General features: G+C 37.9%; 1 pseudogene; it reads left to right on the forward strand.

The window, feature by feature from the left end:
- Positions 1–17,237, forward strand: part of LOC130680360 (protein Shroom1-like) — a 345,760-nt pseudogene that overhangs the window by 65,300 nt on the left and 263,223 nt on the right.

A 17,237-nucleotide genomic window follows, 5' to 3' on the forward strand; every position in this document is an offset into this window, starting at 1 on the left:
CAGCTGTGGCAGATGTTTAATGTTTATTTTTCATGAGTTTTCTTACGTAGTTTCTATTATCTTTCTATTCCTTGGTGCCCTGTTTTGAAAGTGTTTCTGGCCTCTGGTTCATTGTTTAGGTGTGTCTATTCTGCAACTCAGCCCTTTTATTGAGTCTTTTTACTATCAACAGTTCAATTTTTATTTAGATAGGTGTGTTTCCATAACCTTCTTCTTAATTTGCTATCCTCCTATTTTTTGAAGTATGTAAAATACTCTTAGGATAAAAATTCCTGTCCGAATTGTTCTACTAACTATTCTCTTTGAGTTAAGTTTCCTATTTGCTAAGTTTGTCTCTCCCCCATGGTCGTGCCGTTGGGTGGCCCGTCACTGTGCACTTACCTTTAGTTGTACGTCCGGTACTGTCTGTCTGCTGTCTGCACAGGGCTTTTGTCGGAATGTGTGGGAACCTCCACTGCTGCTTGTATCAGGAAGGGTATCGTGGGGGGCTGATCTGATGGGCAGGGGGGAGCCTGGTTCTCTTTCCACTAGTGTCCTTTTGGGATACCATCTTGTCTTTATTACCCAAGCATCACATGCACTGCTCCTCCCTGGAGGCAGACTCCTTCTTGCTGACTCTTGGCTCACTGGGGATGGAGGTGGGAAGGTGCAGGGTTACATCTGTGTTCCTGTTACAGCGTCCCTGCTAGTCAGTCCTAGTGACCCAAGCCTTGTCTGGTTTGGTTTTCTACCATGAGCAGGAAGCATCTTCCATTTTGCCACTATTTTCTTTTTTGGGGGCACCTGCATTGTTTTATATCTGGGCCAATGGCATCCGTCTTCATTCTCTCAGTTCTCCTTCTCTCCTTTTCTCTCTCTCTCCCCGTCTAACTCCCTCTCTCAATCTCTCCCTTTTTTGTCTTTCAGCGATTTCTCACATTTTGTGGTCAACTAGAGTTTCCTTTCCTGTTTTGAACACAAGTGTATATTGGTCATTAAAAGATTTTGCAAGTGTTCTTGTAGATTTGTTGCAGGAGGAGAAGGCTGTAGCCTTGATTTATTTTATCATCTTGAAACTGAAACTTCGTTATTTTTTCTTTTCTTTCCTTTTTCAAATTTTGAAACAAATTTTTGTTTGTTAAAAAAAAGTTTAGAAAATTATAGCCACATCCAGAGCCATATTTGTATTAAAGAATAGATTATTACAATTTATGGTATATACTTGGTTAGTTGCCCTTTAAATAATAAGTATAGTGATGAGTTAATTTTTAAAAATAGGATATATAGTAAAGTGCAGAGGATGGAATTCTTTCAAAATCCTTAAATTATTTACAGTCTGCATCTAACTTAAAAACTGTGTTCATTGTATAGAAGAGAATAGAGAAGTGTATAGCAAACACTGATGTACCCTGTTATCTACTACTCTGGCCTGTCAAATGTCCATATCTCACCACATTTCCTTTAGATTAAAAAATAATAGGTAGGATGTTATAGATGCAGTTGAAGTCTTTTACATTGACTCCCTTTATCCTGTGCTCTTCACTACCGCTCCTAAGGAAACCACTGATGGGGTTATTTTGGTTATCTTCATCATGTTTTTGTGTAATCATTACATATGAAAGTATCAACAGGCAATGTATTATATTTTCTATGTTTTAAAAACTGTATATTAATGACATCATTGTGCATATCTATATGTAATTTACATTTCAACTCAACTTTGTTTTATTTATTTATTTACTTATTTACTTATTTATTAATTAAGGTATCATTGGTATACAGTCTTATGCTCAGATTTCACATGAGCAACATTGTGATGTTATTTTTCAGGAAGATTGGTTATTTCAGTCTCACTGAGCCCTCTTTCTGGTGTTTCAGGAATTTTGGATTGAAGACGGTTCTTCTGCCTTTTCATAGTCCTGGAGCGATGGGAGTCATCGTATGCGAGTGGCATGGGTGTCAGCTTGGAGGACAAAGTCTCTCCTGCTTCCTGGTCCAGTCACAGTACCTGTCTCTGCTGTCTGTGCCGGTAAGCTGCATGCAGGGGGCAGCCTCTGCGTTGATCCCCTAAGCTGCCGTGGGCAGGGAGGCCCTTGGGATATCCTAAGATGATGGCGGGGGTGTCAGGTGAACAGCGCGGGAATCTGCCACGAGTTCACAGCCCTTTTACGCCTCCCGGTCACCATGCCTGTCTCTGCTGTCTGTGCCAGTTAGTCACGTGCCGGGAGTGGCCTCTAGGTTGATCCCTTAAGCTGCCTTTGGCTGGTGGCCCTTGGGATGGCCTAGGGTGATGGCGGACGTTGCTGTCAAGCGATGCGGTTGTTTGCAGGAAAGGCAAAGCCCTTTGGGGCTTCCCACTTGCCGTGCCTTTCTCCACTGTCTGGGCCAGTTAGTGACGCACAGGGAGAAGCCTTTGTGTTAAACTGTGTAGTTGCTGTAGGCGGGGCTGCTCTCCAGCTTGTCTGCAGCAATGGCATGGACAGCAGGTTTGTGTGCAGGGACTGGCCTGGAGGAAAGAGTGGCAGGCTGCTTATTGCAGTGAGGGATCTGGGGGATGAAGCCCCTGAAGCCTCTGAAAGTTCCCAACCTGCTGGGTTGAGTGTGCCAGGCTGATTTTGTTCACCTATTCCTTCTGCTAAACTCTTGCCCCTTTAGCAGCCTTCTGACTGTTGAGAAGTCTTTCAAAGGGCCTGCTTTTCTTTTGTCCCAGGGCAGCTTGTTGTGGGAATCTGTTGGCAGTCTTAGTCTCTGACTTTGGTTTTCAGCCCCTCTAATCTCCAGAGCACCCTGCAATGTGGGTGTGTGCTCCCAGGGTAGATTTCTAGGCCTGGGTATTTAGCATTCCTGTGCTTCCACTCCCTCCCCGCTCTGATTCTCTTTTTTCTCATCCGTGAGCTGGGGTCGGGGGAATGCTTGGGTCCCGCTGGGTGGCGGTTTTTTACTTTACCCTTTTCTGTGAGATGTTCGCTTCTCCCAGATGTAGACTGGCTGGTGTACTGTTACTTCTGGTCACTGTTTTAGAAATAGTTGTACTTGCTGTATTTTCAAAATATATGTGGTTTTGGGAGTAGGTTTCTGCCAAACTTCTCATGCCACCATGTTTTTTCCCCTCCTCAACCTTGTTTTTTTAATTGAAATATAATTGATATACAATATTATATTGGTTTCAGATGTACAACACAGTGATTCAATAATTATGTACATTAACTAAATGCTCACCATGATAAGTGCAGTTACCATCTGTCAAAACACACAAAGAAATTACAGTATTATTGGCTGTAATCTCTATGCTGTCCTTCCATCCCCATGACTTATTTTCTGATTGGAAGTATGTACCTCTTTATCCCCTTCATGTATTTCACTCCCTCCTCTCCCCTCTCCTCTATGGCAACCAGCAGTCTCAGTCTGATCTCTGTGTTCATTAGTCTATTTCTGTTTTGTTTGTTCATTCTTTTGTTTTGTTTTTTAGATTCTACCTACAAGTGAAATCATATGTGCTATTTGTCTGACTTACCTCACTTAGCATAATACCTCTCAGTCCATCCATGTTGTCACAAAGAGCAAGAGCTCATTCTTCATTATGTCTGAATAATATTCCTTTGAATATATGTGCCACTTCTTTATTCATCTACTGAAGGACACTTATATTGCTTCCATATCTTGAATTTATTGTAGCAATATTTACAGTAGTCAAGATGTAGAATCAACTTTTGTTTTTGAGATTTATCCATGTTAATACATGTAGCTCTAATTTGTTCACTTAACAATCCATGCTGTGAATATACCACAATTTACTCTTTTGCTGATGGTCATTTAGGTTGTTTCCAGTTTGTCTTTATTATAAACAGTGGTGATATGAGCCTTCTTTAAATGTTTCTTTGTGCATATGCATTAGAGTCTCTCTAGGGTATATACTTATATTTGTAGTGCTCGATTACAGGATATACACATCTTTAACTTGATTAGTTTTTGCCAAATTGCTCTCCAAAGTGGTAGTACCAATTTGCACTTCCACTAGAAGTGTATGAGTCCCTGTTTCCACAGCACTCATCAACAGTGGGTATTACTGGACTTAATTACTCCCACACTTAGGAGGGTGAAATTGTATTGCTGTGTAAACTTAAATAGCATTTCCTGATTATTAATGGAATTGAGTAACCTTTCAATTTTTTATTGGCCATCAGGTTTCACTTCTATGATTTGCATGTTCATTTCTTTGCCCAGTTTTTATTGGATTGTGTTTTCTTGTTAAGAATTTCTGTAGTAATAGTCTGGATATGAATACTTTGTTATATGGCTATAAACATCTTGCCTCAGATTATGGCTTGTCTTTTCACTTTGCTTATGGTATCTTTTGGTATATAGATGTTAAAAAATGTACTTTTAAATAGGTACTATATTCACATGGTTAACAATACTCTTAAGTATAAAGGAAATGATTTCCTCTCTTGTTCCCCATCTGTCAACCCTCCAGCACTTTTATTCATTTCTTGTGCATCCTTCCAGAATTTCTTTGTGTGCTTACTATAAGCAAGCAAGTACAGATATATATCCCTCTGCGGTCAGATATATTTGTCTTTCCTTAATGGTTAGTATTTTTGGTTACTTGTTTAAGTTTTCTTACTCTGAATTTTCAAGATGTTTTATGTTTTCCTCTTGAGGTTTTATACTTTTACTCTAACTTTATCATATTTTAATATGGAAAGTTAATTGCCTTAAAACCGTTGATTGAGTTGCATGTATTTTCTCCCTGATTTGTTCTGAGGACTTCCTCTTGTGGTATGTATGTGGCTCCCATTTGTATGTAGGTCTGTTTTGAATTCATTAGTACTCTGTTTCATTGGTGTATTTATTCATCCCTATAGAAATAGAACTGTTTTAATTACTATAGCTTTGTAAGAAATCTTAAGATCAATCCTACTATTTTCAACTCCCCAGATTGTCTTGGCTATTCTTGGTCTCATTAGCATTTGATTAGATTTTATTAGAATGGCATGAAATTTATAGATTAATTTGGGGAAGAAGTATTATCTTTTGGATATTGAGCCTTCCTTATCATGAACATAACATATCTAATTATATAAGTATTTTAAGTGTCTTTGTTAAGCATAATATTTTCTCTATAAAACGCTTGCATACCTTTTTGTTAGATTTATTCTTTAATACCTTGTGCTTTTTGTGCTATTATAAATTATGCATTGTTTAAAGATTACATTTTCTAATTGTTTGTTACTAGTATATAAGATCACAAGTGATGTTTCTCTATTGGTTGTCAAAATCTCCAATCTCTTTTATTCTTTTTTTTATTTGAAGTATTGTTGATACACAATGTTATACTGGTTTCAAGTATACAACACAGTGGTTTAACAGTTACCCATATTATTAAATCCTTACCTCAAGTAGTCCGGTTACTATCTGTCAACATAGGAAGGTGTGTGAATGCAGCAGGGCAGTCGCTGGGCAGCCTGTCTCCCTGCTTCGTTTCACATGCCAGTAATTGTACCCAAGGGCATTACTAGAGATAATTCTCAAAACTGATTTATATCCTAGAGGGTTTCCTTCTATTCTAATTTGTTAAGAGATTAAAAAATATAATGAATTGGGTATAAAATTTTATCAGTTGCCTTTTCTGTATCTACTGAGGTGATCACAGATTTTTCTTTTTTAATGTGTTAATGTGGTGATTTACATGAATAGATTCCATTAGAATTTATTTACACTTTGTGTTACTGGGATATCTTGAGGTCATGAGATACTGCCTTCTAAAGTCTGATGTGCTAACATTTTATTTAGAAATTTTTTCTCTATTTTCATAAGTGAGATTGGCACATAATTTCATTACTTTAACTGTTCTTGTCTGTCATTTAAGAGTTTACTGGTATCATAAAATCAATTCAAGAGCTTTCCCTTCTTTTCTATTTTCTGAAACATTTTATATAAGACAGAACTGCGTCTTAAATTGTCTGGGCCTGGTGTTTTGGTATTACTCTTGTGAGTAGAGTAACTATTGATTTGCTTTCTTTCATAGGGTTATTCAGGTTTTCCATTTCTTGAGTTTGTTTTGGCAAACCATTTTTCTAGGAAATGGTCCGTTTCATTTAACTTTTCATATGGATTGCATATAGTTGCTCAGAGTAATCTGTTTTGCTTAAAAAACTCTTAAGGCTGTGATAGCTTTTCTTTTTCATTCCTGATGTTGTTTATACTCTTTCCTGATCATTCTTCCTGTGGGTTTGCAATTCTATTAGTTTTGTTAAAGAACATGCTTTTAGTTTTATTAATCCTTTTTATTGATATTCAGTCTTCTTTTAGTTTCATGTATACAGCACAGTGGTTCAGCAGTTATCCATATTATTAAATCCTTACTCCCACTAGCACAGATACTATCAACTTATGTTGATAAGAAGGTGTTACAGAATCATTGGCTATATTCTCTGTGACCAGCCTACATTATGATTGAACATTTTTGTGCCCCTTTGATGCCAGGGTTCTTGTTTGTGGAGTTGAAGAATGAACTTTGCAAACACTCAAAGTAGGAGAGCAAGTGAGAGGCTTTTATTTAGAGAGAAAGTGAGAGGACAGAGCTACTGCCTCACACCAGGAGGGGACAAGAGAGCCCCACAGTGGTGCGTTGTCTAGGGGTTTTGTGGGTGGTTGAGAGACAAAGGGCTAGGGATGTACACCTGCTAATCAGTCCCAAAATGTTTATCTTTGAAGAGACACTAAGTTTCTTATTAGTCTTCTGGGTTATTTACAAGAAATTTACTGCTCTGATTTCCTCCAAGGATAGCAGGTTCCTGGTCTGGAAGCATGTCACTCAAGACTGCCTGCTTTGCTCCCAAGGTGGTCTGAGTTATTGTCTGTTTGTTAAACAGTATGTTAAGAACCTTACTTTTTAACTAATAGGGTTTTTAAATGCAATCTTATCTTCAAGATGGAATCCTTCCTGTTTTTACTACATTGTTTTGGGCTTCCTTGCTAAATTGCCCAGGTTACAAATCACTTGATGCGGGCTGGAGGAGGAAAAGCAGCAACTGGGTAAAGTAAAAACTAAGCTGTGTCCCCCAGCAGGCCAAAGCAATTCCCACAATGGATTATCTCACTGTTTTTTCCGTAGGCCTTCCCCCTGCTCTGTCTAAGCTCTTGGTCCCTGTCTCACCTCTATCACTTTCACTCTCCCGACACACTTACCTCCACCCTTCCCCCATGGTAACTGCCAGTTCCTTCTCAGTGTCTGTGAGTCTACTGCTGTTCTGTTCATTCTGTTTTGCTTTGTATTTATATTCCACAAATAAGCAAAATCATATTTTATTTGTCTTTCTCCACCTGGCTTATTTCATTGGCATAATACTCTCTAGATTCTGTCCATGTTGTTGCAAATGGCAGGATTTCTTTTCCTTTATGGCTGAATAATATTCCATCATGTATATGCACCACATCTTCTTTATCCATTCATCTATCGATGAACCCTTAGGATACTTCCACATCTTGATTATCATAAATAGTGTGGATGTAAACATAGAGGTGCATATATCTTTTCAGATGAGGGATTTTGTTTTTTTGGGGGTAAATTCCTAGAAGTAGAATTGCTGGGTTGTATGGTTATTTTTATTTTCAGGTTTTTGAGTAACCTCCATACTACTTTCCACAGTGGCTGCACCAGATTACAATCCCACTAACCATATAGGATGGTTCCCTTTCTCCACATCCTCGCCAACACTTGTTATTTCTTTTCTTTTGGATAATAGCCGTTCTAACTGGTGTGAGGTGATATCTGGTGATTTTAATTTGCATTTCCCTCATGATTAGCAATGTAGAGCATTTTTTCATGTGCCTGTTGGCCGTATGTTCTTCTTTGAAGAAATGACTGTTCAGTGCCTTGGCCCAATTTTCAATTGGGTTATTTGTTTATTTGGTGTTGAGGTGTATGAGCTCTTTATATATTTTGGATGTTAACCTATTATGGGATAAATGATTTATAAATGTATCCTCCTATACTGTAGGATGCCTCTTTGTTCTACTGATGGTGTTCTTTGCTGTACAGAAGCTTTTCAGTTAGATGTAGTCCCACTTGTTCATTTTTTATTTTGTTTCTCTTGCCCAATGAGATGTGTCCAGGAAAAAATTGCTCATATTTATGTTCAAGAGATTTTTGCCTATGTTGTCTTCTAAGACTTTTATGGTTTCATGTCTTACATTCAGGTTTTTGGTCCATTTTAAATTTACTTTTGTGTATGGAGTTAGGCAGTAATCCAATTTTATTCTCTTATATGTAGTTGTCCAGTTTTCCCAACATGAGTTGTTGAAAAGGCTGTTGTTTCACCATTGTATATCCATGGCTCCTTTATCATATTTTAATTGACCATATATGTGTGGATTTATATCTGGGATCTCTATTGTGTTCCATAGATTTATGGGTCTGTTCTTGTGCCAGTACCAAATTGTTTTGATTACTGTGGCTTTGTAGTAGAGCTTGAAGTCAGGGAGCATAATCCCCCCAGCTTTATTCTTCTTGCTTTGGGTATTCGGGGTCTTTTGTAGTTCCATATGAATTTTAGAACTATTCTAGTTCATTGAAGAATGCTGCCGGTATTTTGATAGGGATTGCATTGAATCTGTAAATTGCTTTGGGTAGAGTGCTCATTTTGATAATATAAATTCTTCCTATCCATGACCATGGGATGTATTTCCACTTATTTTGACTTTAATTTTTCTCTTAAATGTCTTATAGTTTTCAGGCTATAGGTCTTTCACTTCCTTTGTTAAATTTATTCTTAGGTATTTTATTCTTTTTGATGCAATTGTAAATGAAGTTGTTTCCTGATTTCTCTTTCTGCTAGTTCATTGTTAGTATATAGAAATGCAATAGATTTCTGTCTATTAAATTTATATCCTTCAACATTGCTGAATCCAGTTACTAGATCTTATAGTTTTTTGGTGGAGTCTTCAGGGTTTTCTATGTACAATATCATGTCATCTGCAAATAGTGACTGTTTAAATTCTTCCTTACCACTTTGGGTGCCATTTATCTCTTAGTGTTGTCTAATTGCCATGGCTAGCACCCCATATTGAATAAAAGTGGTCAGAGTGGACATTCTTGTCTTGTTCCTGATCTTAGAGGAAAAGCTTTCAGATTTTCACCATTAAGTATGATGTTAACTGTGTGCTTGTCATATATGGCCTTTATTATGTTGAAATATATACCCTCTATTCCCATTTTGTTGAGAGTTGTCATCACGAATATGGACGTTGAATTTTATCAAATGATTTTTCAGCATCTGTGGGGACAATCATTGGTCTTTATCCTTTTTGTTAATTTGGTGTATGGTATTGATTGATTTAGCAATATTATACCATCCTTGCATCCCTGGAATAAATCCCACTTTGTTATGATGGATGATCTTTTTGATGTATTTTTGAATTTATTTACATTTTGTTGAGGATTTTTGCATCTATGTTCATCAGGGCTATTGGTCTATAATTCTCTTTTTTTGGAGTATCTTAACCTGGTGTTGATATTAGAATGATGCTGGCCTCATAGAATGAGTTTGGAAGTATTCCCTCCTCTTCTGCTTTCTGGAGTCCTTTAGGAAGAGTGGATATTAACTCTTCTTTAAATGTTTGGTAGAATTCAGCTACAAAGCCATCTTGACCTGGAGTTTTGTTCTTTGGGAGTTTTTTGACAACCAGTTCAGTTTTATTGATGGTAATTGGTCTGTTCAGATTTTCTGTTTCTTCCTGGGTCAGTCTTGGAAGGTTGTATTTTTCTAGGAAGTTGTCCATTTCTTCTAGGTTGTCCAATTTATTGGAATATAATTTTTCATAGTATTCTGTAAGAATTCTTTGTGTTTCTGTGGTATCCATTGTGACTATTCCTTGTTTCTGATTTTGTTTATTTTTGTACTTTCTCTTTTTCGATATGTCTGGCTAGGGGTTTATCTATTTTATTTTCTCAAAGAACCAGCTCTTAGTTTCATTAATTTTTTCTATTGCTTTATTCTTTCTATACTATTTATTTGTGCTCTGATCTGTATTATGTCTCTCCTTCTACTAAGTGTGGGTTTGATGTGTTGTTCTTTTTCTACTTTCTTTAATTGTGAGTTTAGAAGTGTAAATAAATAAGGGATTCTTTTTGTTTCTTGATGTAGGCCTGTATTGCTATGTAATTCCCTCTTAGAACAGCCTTTGTGGAGTCCCACAAGTATTGGACTGCTGTATTTTTTTTTTTCAATTGTCTCCATGTATTGCTTGATCTCTGTTTTAATTTGGTCATTGATCCATTGATTATTTACAAGCATGTTATTTAGCCTTCACATGATTTTAGGCTTTTTTGTTTTCTTTGTGTAATTATTTCTAGTTCTTTACCATTGTGGATCTGAGAAGCTGCTTGATACAGTTTTAATCTTTTTGAATTTATTGAGGCTCCTTTTGAGGCCTAGTATGTGATCTGTTCTGGAGAACATTCCATGTACAGTTGAGAAAACTGTAGGTCAAGATGGCTTCATAGCTGAATTCTACAATTCCATAGTCTATTAAGTCCATCTAATTTAATATATTGTTCAATGCCTGTGTTTCCTTCTTTGTTTTCCATATGGTTGATCTGTCTGTTGATGTGAGTGGTCTGTTAAAGTCTCCTCAAATGAATTTGTTGTAATGTATTTCCCCCTTTAATTCTGTTAATACTTATTTTACATATTTAGGTACACCTGTGTTTAGTTGCTTAGATATTTATAATGATTATATTCTCTTGTTGGACTGATCCTTTTATCAATATCTAATGTCCTTCTTTGTCTCTTGTTACTTGTTTTGAAATCTATTTTGTTTGATATAAGTACTACTACTCCTGCTTTTTTCTCCCTATTGTTTGCATGAAATACCTTCTTCCATCCCTTTGCTTTTAGTCTGTATATGTCTTTGGGTCTGAAGTGAGTCTCCTGTAGGCAGCAAAAGATGGATCTTATTTCTTCATCCATTCTTCCACTCTATGTCTTTTGGTTGGTGCATTCAGCCCATTTTCATTTAAGGTAATATTATTTGTAATTATTTAAGGTAATTATTGGTAGATGTGTACTTATTGCCATTTTGTTGTTTTATTTGTTTTCATAGCTCCTCTCCATTCCTTTCTTCCTCTCTTACACTCTTTTCTTGTTATTTGATGGTTTTCTGTAGTGCTGTGGTTGGATTTCTCTTTTTGAATTTTTTGTATCTATTATTATTATAGGCTTTAGATTTGTGGTTACCAAAGGCTCAAGGATAGCTTCCTTACTATATAACAGTCTATATTAAGTGGCCGATTGCTCTATTTCAAACACAGCCTAAAAGTGCTTTTTTTTCTTCTTCTTTCTCCACACTTTATGTATTAGATATCCTAATCAAAACTATTTAGCCTTCGGAACATTTTCATCTACAGCAATCCCTTTAACATCCTGTAATGCTGGTTTTGTTGTTATAAATTCTTTGAGCCTTCCTTCACCTGGAGATTATTTAACCCCTGCTTCAAATTAAATTATAATCTTGCTGGGTTGAGGATTCATGGTCAAAGGTCTTTCTGTTTCAGTATGTTAAATACTTCATGCCTCTCCCTTGTGGCCTGTAAAGTTTCTGCTGAGAGGTGTGCTCATAGCCTGATGGGGTTTCCCTTGTAAGTAATCTTTTTTCTCTCTCTGGCTACTTTGAATATTTTCTCCTTATCCTTAATCTTTGCCAATTTAATTATTGTATGTCTCGGTGTTTTCTCCCTGGGGTTCCTTTTGTTTGGGGCTCTTTGTACTATATGTTTATTTCCTAGATTTGGGAAGTTTTCAACAATTATTTCCTCAAAGAGACTTTCTATTCCTTTCTCTCTCTCTCTTCTCCTTCTGGTACCCCTATTGTGTGAATATTGTTTCATTTGGATTGGTCTCCGATTCTTTCATTCCTAGAGATCCTTTTTTTTCTCTCACTCCTCAGATTCCTTGTGTTCTTGTTCTCTAATTTCCATCTCACTGAGCATCTCCTCTACTTGCAGAAATCTATTAATTCATTCCCTCCATTTTGTGTTTCATTTCAGTTATTGTATTCTTCAGCTCTTATATCTCTGTTGAAGTCCTCCCTGGGATCTTTAATACTTTTCTGCAGATCAGTAAGCATATTTATGACTTTTTCTTTGAAATCTTTATCAAGAAAATTGGTGGTCTACTTTTCATTTAGCCCTCTTTGTGGTGTCTTATCTTGTAGCTTTGTTTGGAACATATTCCTCTGCCTCCTCATTTTGTCATGGTTTCTGTGTTTCTTCCGTTGTATCATATGGATCTGTTATGCTTTCTGATCTAAAGAGTAATGGCTTTATGAAGTAGATGTACATGGTTCCCAGAAGGTCAGGTCCCTTTCCTCTCCAGTGCCTACTTCTCCCTTGCTGTTGGTGGGCAATGGGTGGGATTGTCTTTCTGTCTGTCTGCTGGGTGTAGTGGTTTATACCAGTCTTCTAAGGCTGATGGTTTGCCTCAGCCTGGCCTCTGGCTTCGGAGCAGTGGTTTCTGCTAGGACCATTGTGGGCAGGTCTGCCTTCTACCTCCCCTGCAATCATAGAGTGGGCAAGGCAGTGACAGGGCAGGTTTCACAATGCCAAGGTGCATGGGCTCACAGAGGTGGCAAATCTCCCAGTTGCTGAACCCTCTGGTGCTCAGCAGTGTCAGTGAGCTACATGGAGGAACGGTGCATGGTAGGTTGAGGCCACAATTGGCACTGTGGAAGGTCCCATGGCCTCATGGTGGTGGCGCAAAGTGAGCAGTGGGGGGCCACACGGGCCAGGAGCAGGAGTGAGTTGGGTGGCAGGGGGCCCCTCCGGCAACAAAGGCAGCTATTTCTGCTCCAGTGGTACACAGCTGCTGCAGCAGCGAGTCCCCCAGATGGTGCCTAGCAGCAGCAAGGCATGCAGCACCTGGCCTGGCCACCCTTGGGGAGGAAGGGACTCTTGGAGCTGCTCCTGCAGGTACCTCCCCAGTGGGGCTGGAACAGGGCTGTGAAAGCTGAGAGAGTCTCCCTGTGCCTGCCAGGCAGCAAAGTCAGATGCTTCTGTGCCCAGGGGGCTGGCCCAGTGGTGACACACAGGGAGGTGCCTCAGTGCTGAGCTGCCAGCCCAGGGGATGGATCACCTGGGGCTCCTGGGAGTGCTCAGCTTTCCGGACTGAGGGAAGATTTGGGGAGGTGTCACCCACCTGCCCATCCTCCTGCAGAGACAACCCTGGCCAGTCCTGGCCCCTCTGGCTCCCCTCCGACTGCCGACAAGTCTTTCAAACGGCTGCGTCTGTGTGGGGTCTTGGTGGGCCCAGTGGAGCATGCCTGTCCTTTGCAGGTGGCTGGGGTCTCAGCCTCCCAGAGTGCTCCCACTGTCCCTGGTGTCTAGTCCCACCCATCACCAGAGCCCAAGGCGATGTGGACTTGTGTTCGTGGAGCAGATCTCCAGGGCCAGGTGTGCAGAGGTTCTGGGCACCTATCCCCTCCCCACTCTTCCTCTTCTTCCCGTCTGTGGGCTGGGTTGGGGGAAGGGATGGGGTCCTACCTGGTTGCGGCTCGGCCACTTTACCCTTTTCTGTGTGGTCTTCTCTTCTTCCCCAGGTGTAGATGGTGTATTCTGCAGTGTTCAGTTCATTTTCAGATTTCGTTGTATTTGCTTCCTTGGCCTGTGTGTGGGAGGAAGTTTCCGTTTTCCCTTCCTACTCAGCCATGTCAAGGCTTCTCCCAATTAATCATTTCTAATCATTTGTTTCCTATTTTTAAAAATCTCTGCTCTTACCCTATTTTCTGCCTTCTGTTTTCTTTAGGTTTACTCTGCTGTTCTTTTTATAATTTCTTGAGTTGAATGCTCAGATCTCTGATGTTTAGTGTATAATTTCATTGTGTTTCTCTAATTGCAGGGTTCTGTATACATCTGTGGGTCAAGCTTATTTGTAGTTCAAATCTTCTATAGACTTATCATCAGTTTTTATTTATGAGAGTCATTGAGAGGCCTATGGTAAAATTTCCTGACATAATGGTAATTTGTCAGGTCTTGTAACATTGTCAAATTTGTTGTAGGCATTTTGAGGTTGTTTTTAGAATTTGTTTTATCTGCCTGGTAAATGGCCACCGTTGTCATTATTATTTCTCTTTAAATCCCTGCTGCTTGCCTTGTACTCTACTGCCAGATATTAATATAACCAGGACAATTAAAAAAATTTGTATTTGGCTTATGTTTCTAATCCATTGTCTGAATTATTAAATTGACTTATTTTTATTGATGTATAATTCACAGACCATAAAATTCATCCTTTAAAATTGATTTATAGTGATATCTATCTATCTGCCTATCATCATCATCATCTATCCATCATCTATCATCTATAGTGGTCTATATTCACACAGTTGTGCAATCATCACCACTATTTCCAGAACATTTTCATCTACCCCAAGAGAAACACTGTGCCCATTAGCTGTGACTCTTCATTTTCTTCTCCCCTATCCCTTGGCATCTACAAATCTACCCTATGTCTCTGTGGATTTGCTTATTCTGGACATTACCTATAAATGGAATCACTTAACATGTGCCCTTTAGTGTCTGGCTTCTGTCACTTAGAATGACATTTTCAGGGTTCACCCAGGTTGTAACATGTGTCAGTACTTTATTCCTTTTTATGGCTGAATCACATTCAATTGTATGGTTCTATGATACAATGTTTATCAATTCATCACCTGATGGGTTTCCAACCCATTATTTTTATCTTTATGTGTGCTTGTGTCTTTCAAGTTTTTCTTATAAACAACAAAGGGCAAAATTACATTTCTAAGATGTAATCTAAGAATCTCTGTGCCCTTGGGATTTATTTCTAGCATCTTATTTTGTCATTTCTATTTATCATGTTATTTCCTTGCTACTGGTTTTTTTCTCCTTTTCTGTCTTCTATTGGATTGAGATAGAGACTTATTAATTTTTTGAGTGTATTATTCCCTTTCACTCCAACTACTGGGTTGCAAATCTTACATTGCATGTCAAAGCCCTCCAAAAATCTCTTTCTCCCTTCTGAATATAAAGACTTTATAATGCTTTGATTTTTTAAAAGATGCTTTGATTTTGATGTATGTATCTTTGATGTATTCTATCTTATATGTAATTGTTGTCCAGCATTTTAATTCCACTTTGACTCTATGTTTCTCAAGTTGTATGTCTTACTGTGTTACTTACTTAGATTTATGCTTATTTATCGGTTTCTTGAATTCCTTTCTTCCAAGTTTAATTTCAATCTTCTGGAAGTACATGCTTAACTAGTTTTTCTGGTGATAATTCTAGGTTAATTTTTCTTTTATCTAAGCACTGGAAAGGCATTCCATTGTTTTCTGTGTTTACCTGTTGCTGTTGAAAAGTCTGTCAATTTGATTGTTGATCTTTAGTAGGTGGACTATCTTTTTGCTTTGGTTACTTTGAAGATCTCTTTGTTGATCTGCTATTTTACACTATTGTGGTTTTATTTTTATTTTTCTTGCTCAGCAGTCATTTTCTGGGTCTGTTGACTCATGCATTTCATCACCTCTCAGCCATTATTGCTGAATATTGCCTTTGTCTAAACTCACAGTTCTTTACTTGGACCTCCTATTAGATGTGTGTTGTTATTTCCACTTTGTCTATTGTATCCTTAATCTGTTTTATGTTTTCCATCTCTTTATCTCTTTGGGTTACATTCTCAACAGGTATGCTGCTCTAGCTCTTGATTCTAACATGCCACTTAAGGTATCTGTTGAACTTTTCGATCCTATTTCTATATTTTTCATTTATAGAAGTTCCCCTTGGTTCTTTTTCATCTCTGCCTGTTCTTGTTTTTGCAGCCTTTAAAAAGAAATCTCTTAAGATTTTGCACTCTTCTTTTGATTTTAATCATTTTAAATATGTTTTATATCAAACTATTTTAGTACCTGAAATTCTTGTGGGTTTTATATTGCTGTTTCTTATGTCTGCTGACTTTTGCTTGTTCTGAGTTTTTCCTTAGGTAGATTAGTAGTTTTTTATTTTGAGCTCATATTAAACAGGTTTATCTTTGAGAATCCTGCATGGCCTGGATTGAGAGCATGTCCCTCAACAGTGGTTTTATATTTGCTTCTGCAAGATGCTCCAGTGGAACAACTGGTCCAGTACCAATTTTTATGCCTATTCTCACTTTGGGGGTTTCTGAACCCCAAGGATAGTATACATTTGAGCTCCAAAGGTACATATACAGTAGGTCCATGGTTATGAATTCTTAAGGGAAGCTTTTTCTCTCATGCATCTGTAGAATCAGACATTTTCCCTGGTTTCTCTGAACCAATGGATAAACTTTTCTCTAGAACCCTCTTTCACTGAGGTTGCATTCCCTTAGAATATCTCATATTTATTGAAGTGTCTCAATTTATGATTATTTACCTTGCTTGGGTTCAAGGTTTTATTTCTGTGCCTGCTTGTGTATGAAAACCCAAGCCCCAATTTGTTCATGTTTTCTTTTCTGATTTATCTTTTTCTTTTTGATAGTTTCTGTTTTCTTCAGCTATGCATTTAAGAGTATTTGTTATATTTTCTCTAGCATTACATGTGGTCATAGATTATTTTTTGTAATAATGCTCACTTTACTGCCAGGAGCTGAAATATTTTTAGTAAGTATTTTAACATCAGACATAATATAGACAAGTGCATATAACAAATTCATAGTTTAATGAATAATTATAATCACCCCCAGATCAAGGACTAAATCATTGCCAGTACCCAAGAACTTCTCTTTATGATAGAGAGGTATCTTCTCTTCTCACATTATTCTGACTTTTGTGATATCCATTTTTTTTTACCTCTCTTCATAGTTTTGTTGCTTATATGTGTCTCTGATAAAGCACAGTTTAGTTTTGACTGTTTTTAAATTATATCTACTTTTCTGTTCTACATTATGTTTGCGGGACTTATTTATAATGTGTGTAGCTGCACTTAATTCATTTTTGTTGCCATATTCAATTGTGAGCACATATCATAATTTGCTTGTCTCTTCTGTTCCTGGAGGCAGTTGAGTTGTGTTTGGTTTTTGCTATTAAAATGAATGCTGCAGTGACTACTGATGGGCATGTTTCCTGGTACCCATGGGCCAGGTTTCTGTTGGATGTATACCTAGGAGTAGAACTGCTGGGGCATAGATTGTGCACATCTCCCACCTTTTAAGATAATGCCAAACTTTTCTGCCAATCGGTAAGACCAATACACACTCTACCAGCCATGGCGAGTATTCCTATTA

This window comes from Manis pentadactyla, chromosome 13 (genome assembly GCF_030020395.1).
Source record: "Manis pentadactyla isolate mManPen7 chromosome 13, mManPen7.hap1, whole genome shotgun sequence".
Classification (NCBI taxonomy): Eukaryota; Metazoa; Chordata; class Mammalia; order Pholidota; family Manidae; genus Manis; species Manis pentadactyla.